This window comes from Taudactylus pleione, unplaced genomic scaffold, assembly GCF_031769625.1.
Source record: "Taudactylus pleione unplaced genomic scaffold, aTauple2 ptg000095l, whole genome shotgun sequence".
Classification (NCBI taxonomy): Eukaryota; Metazoa; Chordata; class Amphibia; order Anura; family Myobatrachidae; genus Taudactylus; species Taudactylus pleione.
The window spans coordinates 36,043,747-36,053,745 of NW_028284497.1; the positions used below are offsets into that span (position 1 = coordinate 36,043,747).

The 9,999-nt window shown below is 38.4% G+C and overlaps 1 pseudogene; it reads right to left on the minus strand.

Annotated features, from left to right (window-relative positions):
- Positions 1–5,757: 5,757 nt before the first annotated feature.
- On the minus strand, positions 5,758–5,875 carry LOC148526732 (5S ribosomal RNA; annotated as a pseudogene).
- Between the last annotated feature and the right edge of the window lie 4,124 nt (positions 5,876–9,999).

A 9,999-nucleotide genomic window follows, 5' to 3' on the forward strand; every position in this document is an offset into this window, starting at 1 on the left:
GAAAATGGAGCAGCTGCCATTTTCCTGGTGTTTTGCACATGTGCAATAGAGAAGTCTCCGGTAATGTGGTATGGATGCCATGTTCCCAGAGCACTGTACATATGCAGTAGACTCTGGCACACAAACAGTCTATTGCACTGCCAGAGGGAATGGGGCCCACATGGAGGCTGCACACGGACCCCCTCCTCTCTTAATCTGCATCTGCATGCATAGATTAATGTAGAAGATCTTTTGTTATAAAGTAGTGATAAAGTAGTCTTACCCTAGAAGCAGTCCCTAGTGCTGTGTACCTTGCCGTCTTCAATATTCCATGTCCTATAGCCTCCATGCATGTGTCTTCTGCTGGCTTCCCAGAGAGTATCAGGCAAAATCCAGAGATGGGCGGAATCTGGATAGAGATCAATGTGACATGCTTTGCTTATGCTCCATAATACTGTAGGTACAGAAGATGAATTGGGACAAACAGCATCCAATGCCTTTCTTCCATCTGGACTTTTTCAATGATGATTAGGAATGGCTTGAGGGTTTTCTTATATCCCTCCCTACAGGAGGACATTTTTCTTTTCTGCAACCCCTGGTGACTCTTAAAGCAATTCCCCATTCATGTTCTAGCAATCCCTTTCTGCTCTGGCTCTGATACTTCAACACTGTTTACCTCTAGGACATCACTGTCAATCCTCTCTGTCTGGACAGCATTTTCTTGATGAATTACTTTTAGCAGTATATTTACTAAAGTGCAGGTTTGTAGAAGTGGAGATGTTGCAAATAGCATCAGATTCTTTTTATCATTTATCTAGCACCTTCTAGAAGATAATAGTTACAATCTGATTGGTTGCTATGGCCAACATATCCACTTCTATAAACCCGCACTTTAGTAAATATACTCCTTAGAGTCACCAGGGTTGCAGAAAAATTAGATCAGTTGGAATAGGGGGTGCATGCTGATGTGCGCGCCCTGGCTCCCATAGTGCATGATGGAGATGGGACATGATATATATAGATTTAGGAGTTTTACACACTAGAAAAGTGTGTTCTAATTGTAACATGACTTGTTTGTATTTTTAGATTTTTTTCAGATTGGGTTACCCCATCTCATTTAAATGAATATGAGGAGTGTGCTCTTTCTTGCCACTGTATAGAAGCATTTATTTATGTAATTTATGTTATTGATGAAGAGTTTGTTAGAGTAACTTGTTGATTTGGTTTCAGTAGCCCATGCTTGGAGAATGTTTATGTTTATTCTTTTTAGAGAATTGCAGCCATTTTGCAATCACTTGAAAGTATATTCATTGTGCAGAATCACATTTTAAATTATAACCATCAACAATGAATTTGGTTTCCAAGACAGGACTGCCTGGAATTCTCACAGCAATCCATAAACAGTGAAGATTGACTAAAAATGGATAGGACATAATGAATTCTGGTTGTAAATTTTATTGCCAAATCAGAATCCTCTTGTTTCAAGTACTTTCCAGATAGCATGTGGGCTCTTTCAACACAGCCTTTGCTTTCAGCAAAATTGTTAATTATAGATCATAATAAGCTGTTAGAGAGAAACACACACATAATTTGAAAGTGAAATGAGGCACAGCACATAGATAAAGCAATTGTTTGTTTAAGAGGTGATTAGCAGCAGCAAAACAAGCAAACTGATACTTGAACCTGAGAGAAATTACACTCATTTGAATAATTATATTATTTGCCAATTTGTGCTTTGGAACATAATACAGAGGTAAATAGACAATAATGTCAGTTCCTTGTGGTTTGTGTGCTTTTTCGATGTGCTATGTTTTTGAACATCTTATTTTGTATTATTGAAACTATTGTGCCAGTTAATAGGGTAGAAAATGGGAAACAACATAACTTATGGTTTTATGTTTGTGGTGAAAGTATGGAAATGATGAATAGATACAGGCACAGATGTGGGAACATGCATATATGTATGTGTGTTTAAACTGCAAAAGGAAATCCAGAGATTAATTTTGTTGTGAAATGCTATTCTGTAGAAGTAGGGGGAACTAGCGGGTGGGTCCACTGCCTTACATGATCCCTTGGAATATTTTGGTGCAGAAACAATCCAGCTATTGGGTCTGCTTACACTGTGGAGAACAGTATAGTGACTCCTTTAAGTATTCTGAGTAGCACAGAAGTCATCTGGATCTTCTAAAGGTTTGTAACTGGATGGCATTGGGGCATTAACACTTAGCTTAACTTTGTTGTGGGCATGACGACGGAATTGCAGCATATTCAGAGGTAAGATATCTAGTTTTTTTAAACTGAGCTCTTTCACGTATGCTACGGATGGTGCAAATATGTGTTGACAGTGTTAAAGGATGCTGTTACAAGTGAATATATAGGTGGGACACAGCCAACTATGGATACAGGATGAAATCTGCATATATTATCATACCTGCATCTATTTTTCAAGTGACTATGAATGAATCCAGTATTTTTAGGTATGAATATTCATAATTGATATTGAATGCACCTTGGCGACTGTATATATTTATATATATTTTTTTAGCTTGCTAAGGCTTTATTGATCTCTGTGGCTGCTCATTGTGTACATGCCTACAGTAATAGGGGTTAAAGATAGTTGGTTTTCCAGTGCTGTGCTAAAATTGCCTCATTCAAATAAATTGCCCATTTATTTCAATGAAGTTGTGCACTACATTTAGAACTCCATTGAAGGCACTGGTAGTCTTTTGAGAGGTCCCATAGAAGATACAGCGTGAAATGTCCAGCCTGTGACAAGGGCACTTCATTCTCATGCTGCAAGATTCCCTGTTTACAAGTGGTGACCAGTCCAAGCTGTTTAGTCTTGTACTGGTTTCCACTTTGATAGAGGAACTCCATACTCATTGTCCCCTACTTTAGAGGGAATCAGCAGAAGCTGTTTAGTGCTGATGATTGTTGACATAGTTTGTGGGGCATGCTGCTTGATTTTATGTATTTAATATAAGGAATTTATCCAATTAACTTCAACAATCTATTAATTTCAATGGTGTTTATATATGAAGTGTAGGAAAGCTCCTTACAATGATTGGAAAACTATATAGCAATGACTGGGCTATTGAAATAAATAGGAACATTTCTGTGATCATTGTGCATTATACTGGTCGTACATTGTTCAATTATTGATTGTCATCTGATCGGGATGATAATTAAACAGAGTTTTGTTGCGACCAATGAGTAATTATATTGGTCTGTTGGACATGTAAAATTGTCCAGCATGTCTGAAAGATCTGATAATTGGTGATCCTATTTAAACTATCTGACATGCTGACAGGCTTAAAGTATCCAATATTGTTGCCATAATCTGATAGTGTATGGCAACGATATTAGATGTTGTCAGCATGTCAGATAATTGGTCTGTCAATCTAAAGCTAGGTACACAATATAATATTATCTGTCCAATCTGGCTGGTTTGAACGAGAATCTGGTAATGTATGGGAGCAAATTACAATCGACCATTTGCTAACAACATCAGAAAATGGACAAAAATGGTCGTTTGGACAAATTGGTTAAAACAAATGGATTTAACCAATTTGCCTGAGGACCCATCTTTGTCTGTCTTCCCATGTTTGGGATCAAATGGTCGATTGTCATTTGCTCCCATACTGTACATTACCAGATTTTTGTTCCAAAAGGTCAGATTGGACAGATAATATTATAGCGTGAACCTAGCTTTACATACATTTTAATCTCAACATGTATGCCCATCAACAGACACATGCTGTGTATATCAAATATGGATACAACCTATATAAACCACATATTATGTGCATAATGTAAACACAATGCAGTTATATACATTTCAGATGAAGTATCCATGTAAAGAAAAATGACACCAGTGGGTGATAAGCTTTAGGGGCTAATTCAAAGTTTGGAGCAAAGCATTTAAGAGCAAATAACATTGAACATTAGTAAAACAATGCTGCACTGCAGATAGGGCAAGTTTAAAATGTGCAGAGAGATTTAGATTTGAGAAGGATGTGTCCAAACTGACATCTAACGGCCTGACACAGAGTTATATGCTATAAGCATTGCTGTTGTGTATTTGGATGCAGCAGCAATGCTAAAATATGCTAATGCAACAAGAGGCATATGAGGATAAAGACACCTCCTGCCACCATCAGAGACCTGAGGGCTGCGTCCAAAGACGCAACATCAGATCATCATCACAACCATCTGATTAAGCCTCAGCTTACTCAGAATGACCACCCTAACTGCTCACCCTGGCCTCAGCACACCTATGATGGTAACATGCTCCTGTGTTGTAAAATGGACAGCATTGCCAACCCACCCACAAATGGCTTAGGGGGCACAACGAATGATGTCGCAAGACCTTCTCTGCACATGCCCATAATGGGTCATGCACAGTTGATCCTTTATAGGACTTGTACTCAAACCATCAGGCTTGAGTATAAGTCTGAATCAGACATTAAATTGCAGTGTAAAAATAAAGCTGTCCAGCATTTGTAGACTACATAAAATAGCAGCCAGTATTTACTAGGGATGTGCACCGACCCCCGTATTTTGGTTTTCATTTTGGATCTGTATCTCCTCATGTTTTGGATCTGAATTTGAGTTTGCCAAAACCGCCCTTACGTGTTTTGGTTTTGGATTGTATTTTTTTTTTTAAAAATCACATAATTTGGGCCTGCTTTTGTTCCTACAGTATTATTAACCCCAATAACATTTATTTCTAGTCAATTTTGACCACCTCACAGCTCACAATATTGATTTAATCTAGATTAGGCTAAAAGGTTGCATCCAGCTAGCTGGCTGACTAAGCTAAGCGACCACAGTGGGCGGCACTAACATGTGGCAGTTCAGCTTCCAACATGGCACAGAGTGGCATTGCAGTGGTAGACAGGATGGCAGTTTAATAAACTATATGACCCCTAGGAAGTTTAAAAACCAAAAATGTTTTCCTTAACTAGGTCAGAGGCCTGATGCAGTTGGAATATGTTTATGGACTGAAGACAGGGAAAGGGTGGAATGATTGATTAGTTTTTAAATTATTTTAATGTTTTGATTCTTAAAAAAAATTATGAGGGAAGATCAATCTAGGATCAAGTTCTTCAGTTACTAAAATACTTCTTTGATCTGGAGGAGGTTTTTTAAGTTTTATACATCTAATAGAAATGAGGTGGCCTTGCTTGTGGAGGTGCTGCTAGAACATACTGTAAACAGACATTTACTTTGTACTCAGGGAGGTTGTTAGGGATATTGGGACCAAAACTTGCTGTTTACATCAGAGGAAAGCAAGAGACAAGAGAAGATTCTGCACAGAGCTGATTTTTTCAAATCAATAATATCCACAAGGACCAACCATAGGTAATTACTACTTTATAATAAAGTCATTCAAAAGTTCGTTGGTGGTGCTCCCATAGCCCAAAAAGACAATACATACACAGAAATAAGAAAAAGGTAGGGCTAGTTATTGGAGCACACTTAGAAAATACTATTAAAATATAGCTTTTATTAAATATAAATTGATAAAATATAAGATACCAAAATCCCCCAAGAAAAAAAGAAAAAAAGGCAAGGTCATAAAATGTAATTGGATCTAAAAAGATCCAGAGGTACTCCTCTGTCAAAATATTTAACAATTTATCATCATTCCAATGGGTATGGGAATGTTTAGTCAAGAGTACTAAAGATGTTTAACCATAAATTAGGTAGAAAAAAATAGAAATATAGTTTGCAATGCTCTGCCAGTCGTCATTGGGGTCCCATATATTCCTCTTTAGCCTACGGCACCTGGTATTCCCTGGGGGTCTCCCCTCCAAGTACTAACCAGGCCTATCACCATTTGGCTTCCAAGATCAGATGAGATTGGGCATTTTAGTGATGTATGGCTGTAGTAGTAATTCCATGAGGAAAGGTAGATTACCCCCACCTAGGTCAGAGCAAGAGCACAACCAATTCATAAATGTAGGACTATCACAATGAGAAGTCCATTTATTTAATATAAAAAATGTTGTGTTCCAAAGAAAGTTTACGCATGAGCATACTTTAATTGTTACACATATATTTTGTGCACCAATGCCGCGTTAATAAACCATATTATAAACCACATGAGACATACACCTCCTCTGAGATGGAATTCTCGGGGGGCGAGGAATTCCCGGATAATCTAAGTATACCCCAACATCCCCGCCAAAGACAAGAGAGGTATGAAGAACATCAACATCTTCCGACAACTGCTTTTTTAGGACCAAGCAGAGGAGGCCGCACCAAGTACCGTGCAAGAGGAAGACGAGGCGGGGAACAAAGAAACATGGGGGAAACATTGGACTGGGACCACCGTTACCCAATCAGGACCAAAAGGAAATAACATCTCATGAAACACTTACCATAATTAACCTTTCAAATATGATACTTACTGAGGCTGAAAAATCAGTATTAAGGAAAGGATTGTCCTTTTCTCCAACTTATTCCTTCGATCGTTTTGGATGGGAGAAGGACTTGAAACTGTTTGGACGGAAACTCCTGCTTAAAAAATATTTTGCCACCCAGAAGAAGTGCGAACTGGTGGAAAATCAAAGGACGGGAATAGAGATACCATCTGAAGTAAATTGGATCCCATACATTGATGAACTTGAAGCAATAGACACTCTTGAACAACTACAGGAAGAGGCTACTGACAATCCTGGGGTGCATAGGAGACCAATGTGTAAGAAAAAATCTGCTTTCTTTCCCCCTGACTCCATCAGCCCGGAGGTAAAAATCTACCAGGAATTGATATCTAGAGATCTGGACACACTATATATGAAAACAAAGAACACCAAACCAATTATGGGAAACCTCAGTAAGCAAGAAACTCAAGCATTGATAAATATGAGACGATGGAAGGATGTAGTTATTAAGCCCTCAGATAAGGGTGGTAACGTCGTTATTTGGCCAATAAAAATGTACCAGAAAGAAGCTATGAGACAATTGGAAGATACACAGTGCTACCAAAAAATCACTTTTAATCCAACAGAAAACTACATGAGTATATTTGATGGCATACTGGATAGAGCGAGACAGGAAGGAATTATCCTTAAACAAGAACACGAGTACTTGAAGGTGTCCAATCCAAAAATACCAACTTTATATTTGCTACCTAAAGTTCACAAAAACATCAGTGAACCACCCGGAAGACCAATCATATCGGGACTAGGTGGATTATCCGAAAATCTAGCCTATTTAATAAAAGCTATATTTTAATAGAATTTTCTAAGTGTGCCCCAATAACTAGCCCTACTTTTTTCTTCTTTCTGTGTATGTATTGTCTTTTTGGGCTATGGGAGTACCACCAACGAACTTTTGAATGACTTAATTATAAAGTAGTAATTACCTATGGTTGGTCCTTGTGGATATTATTGATTTGAAAAAATCAGCTCTGTGCAGAATCTTCTCTTGTCTCTTGTATACCTGATATTACTGATTAATAATCAGTTTCTGATTCTAGCACGAGCATTGCATTAAGCATTATCAAATAGGTACCAATTCTTAAATCCCCTATACTATAGACGCATAATCCGATTAGAATATATTTCAATACAGTCGCTACGTAATAGGATTTTTGGGAGATCAGCATCATGTCTACTTTCTCTCTTCAACATGAGTTAATAGCTAAAAGGAAGATACCAGACAATCTTGATGACATTTTCTCAGATCTATCCATTTCTAATCTGCCAAAAGATAATTGGGAGGAGGAACTGCACAGATTGAAATCTACTCTACAGCGCTGTTCCAGGGTTTCATGGGACATCACCACTCTTGAAAATTATATCAAACACAAGATCACACCTAGAGGGCTACGACCCAAGATATTTCCAACATTCAAATTAGCAATGGAGAATCTCAACAAAGATTGGGAAATGACTCTCCTTAAATGCTCTCAAGACTTGATGTTCATATTAATCAAACATAACCACATCACCTTGTATGAATGCGAAAATGAAATTGAAACCCTGGGGAAAAAGCTGGACAGCTGGGAGAAGGATCTGATTTTTCAAAAGACAGTAGAAAAGCATAAAAAAGAATTGGAGGCATATGAAATGGAAATTATAGAGAGGAAGAAACTTAAATTTAACCGTGATATACGGGACTTCTCCACGGGTAACATTTTTAGGTGGAATACATCCCGCGTTAATAAACCATATTATAAACCACAGGAGACATACACCTCCTCTGAGATGGAATCCTCAGGGGGCGAGGAATTCCCGGATAATCTAAGTATACCCCAACATCCCCGCCAAAGACAAGAGAGGTATGAAGAACATCAACATCTTCCGACAACTGCTTTTTTATGACCAAGCAGAGGAGGCCACACCAAGTACCGTGCAAGAGGAAGACGAGGCGGAGAAAGAAGAAACATGGGGGAAACATTGGACTGGGACCACCGTTACCCAATCAGGACCAAAAGGAAATAACATCTCATGAAACACTTACCATTAATAACCTTTCAAATATGATACTTACTGAGGCTGAAAAATGGGTATTAAGGAATGGATTTTCCTTTTCTCCAACTTATTCCTTCAATCGCTTTGGATGGGAGAAGGACTTGAAACTGTTTGGACGGAAACTCCTGCTTAAAAAATATTTTGCCACCCAGAAGAAGTGCGAACTGCTGGAAAATCAAAGGACGGGAATAGAGATACCATCTGAAGTAAATTGGATCCCAGACATTGATGAACTTGAAGCAATAGACACTCTTGAACAACTACAGGAAGAGGCTACTGACAATCCTGGGGTGCATAGGAGACCAATGTTTAAGAAAAAATCTACTTTCTTTCCCCCTGACTCCATCAGCCCGGAGGTAAAAATATTCCAGGAATTGGTATCTAGAGATCTGGACACATTATATATGAAAATAAAGAACACCAAACCAATTATGGGAAACCTCAGTAAGCAAGAAACTCAAGCATTGATAAATATGAGACGATGGAAGGATGTAGTTATTAAGCCCTCAGATAAGGGTGGTAACGTCGTTATTTGGCCAATAAAAATGTACCAGAAAGAAGCTATGAGACAATTGGAAGATACACAGTGCTACCAAAAAATCACTTTTAATCCAACAGAAAACTACATGAGTATATTTGATGGCATACTGGATAGAGCGAGACAGGAAGGAATTATCCTTAAACGAGAACATGAGTACTTGAAGGTGTCCAATCCAAAAATACCAACTTTATATTTGCTACCTAAAGTTCACAAAAACATCTGTGAACCACCCGGGAGACCAATCATATCGGGACTAGGTGGATTATCCGAAAATGCAAGTCGTTTTCTTGACCTCCATCTTCGGCACCACGTACTAGGATTAGCATCCTATATACAGGATACAGCCGATATTCTCAGGAAATTACACGACATAAGACTGGATGCACATCATTATCTAGTCACCCTAGACGTGGTGTCTTTATATACTTGCATTGACCATGACTTGGGCCTGCAGGCCATTGAATACTTTCTTAAAAAGGAAGAACCATGTCAATTTCACCAATTTCTTCTGGACCTTCTGAAGTTCATTTTGACTAAGAACTATTTTACATTCGGGGACCGTTTTTACTTACAGAAAAGAGGAACGGCAATGGGGGCAGCTTGTGCCCCCACATATGCCAACCTCTTTATGGGTAAGTGGGAGTGGGAATTTGTCTTCAATGAAATGAGAGAACAATATACCCAATATATAGGAGGATGGTGGAGGTATATAGATGACATCCTCATGATATGGGAGGGAGAAGAAGACCTGCTCATTGAATTCATACAAGAACTTAACAAAAATAACAGTAACATCAAACTTACCCATGTCTACAGTCAAAAATCTGTCACCTTCTTGGACTTAAAAATCTACAAAACCAGTGATGGTATCATACAAACAGAACTATACAGGAAGGAAACAGCAACAAACAGCTTATTATATCAAACTAGTGCACATTTTCCCCCCACAGTTGAAAACCTCCCTAAGGGGGAATTTCTAAGATTGAAACGAAACTG